Source organism: Centruroides sculpturatus, unplaced genomic scaffold (assembly GCF_000671375.1).
Source record: "Centruroides sculpturatus isolate CEXI.00-Female unplaced genomic scaffold, Cexi_2.0 scaffold121, whole genome shotgun sequence".
NCBI classification, from domain to species: Eukaryota; Metazoa; Arthropoda; class Arachnida; order Scorpiones; family Buthidae; genus Centruroides; species Centruroides sculpturatus.
The window spans coordinates 231,739-233,244 of NW_019384708.1; the positions used below are offsets into that span (position 1 = coordinate 231,739).

Consider the following 1,506-nt stretch of genomic DNA (forward strand, 5'->3'; position numbering starts at 1 on the left):
TAATTATCTTAATTTTCACTATCGTTACTTTTTGCCCAGCGAAGCGGGTCATTGCAGCTAGATTCTAGATTACTTACAAAAACAGTCTTTCTATTTCGATTTTCAAAATTTTCAAATTCGAATTGGTTCGATTATAGAACGATTGTAAACGTTCCAGAAAATTGATCAAATTGAAAATAGTTCGTTTGACTGGACGTAAAAATTATCTAATTAGTCTGGAAACGGGGGACCTAATTTTGCATTCTGTGAAAACGGGTAAGATTGGCTATAATGTAATTATCTTAATCTTCACTATCGTTACTTTTTGCCCAGCGAAGTGGGTCCTTGCAGATAGATTCTAGATTACTTAGAAAAACAGTCTTTTATATATAAAAAAACTATATTACATACAAATAAGAACCCAGCAAAGTGGGTCCTTGCAGCTAGTCTATCTATAAATTTAAATTAAATAAAACAGTCACCATTTGTTTTTCCTACATACATATTCTTTAATTACTTACCTTTGTGATTAACAATAACAGTATTTCTTATGTTCAAACTATTACCAATGTAGAAGCAATGCTTGACCATAAACTTACCTTTAAATTTCATATATATACAAACCAATAAAAAATTATTGCAATTAAAAGAAAAGTTTGTGGTTGCATTGTCAAACTATTTATTTACACTCGGTAATCTGTACAATATTTTTTACAAACTTTCAACTTCAAACAGTAATCTATAATTACTGTTTTAATCTTAGCTGCCTCTTCTTTGATACATAATGTTTCCAAAGCTCTTGCAAAGGTTTATTTCTTACTGAACAAATGCCATTTATCATAAAGATAGAATAATGTATTTCAATTGAATTTTATTCTACAAGTATTATAATAGTTTTTTGACATTCAGTTATATATATATATATATATATATATATTTTATTAATATAGTAATATATATATAGAGTATTTATTTACTAAACATTTTTCTATCTAAAATATTTATTATTGCATTCTAAATCTCCCATTTAATGTGAAAAAGTTCTTCATTCAATGAGGACATAATCGAAAAGTTTTAAATATTGAAAATAATTATATAGATTATGATCAACATGGATGCTGTAAATGTGGTAACCAAAATTGTCAAAATTTCATGTAATTTATGGATGTAATGAGAAATACAAACGAAATGTAAACATTAGTGAGAATTAAGAATTTAATCGAGAGATGGAAATAATTATGTACAGTAAATTGGACTGAATGAACAGCAATGACATTTACAATTTATATATTATGTTAAGAACGACATTTTTGGAGTGACAATTATATTGTTAATTAGCGTTATTCTATCATTACATTAAATAGACATTTAATGATAAAAATTTATTGAAAAGTTTATGTAAAAATAAGTAATTGTTATCACCCCGTTGTAACAGGCTATTGCCTTTTTTATGTTAATAAACATTTGATTATGATTAATACATGTATTTTTAGTTCATTATGATTGTGAAACAGATAAAATGTAAAA

At 25.8% G+C, this 1,506-nt stretch overlaps 1 protein-coding gene across 1 annotated transcript in view; it reads left to right on the top strand.

Annotated features, from left to right (window-relative positions):
* Positions 1 to 1,506, top strand: part of LOC111627734 (transcriptional adapter 2-alpha-like) — a 27,609-nt gene that overhangs the window by 17,489 nt on the left and 8,614 nt on the right. The window lies entirely within an intron of this gene.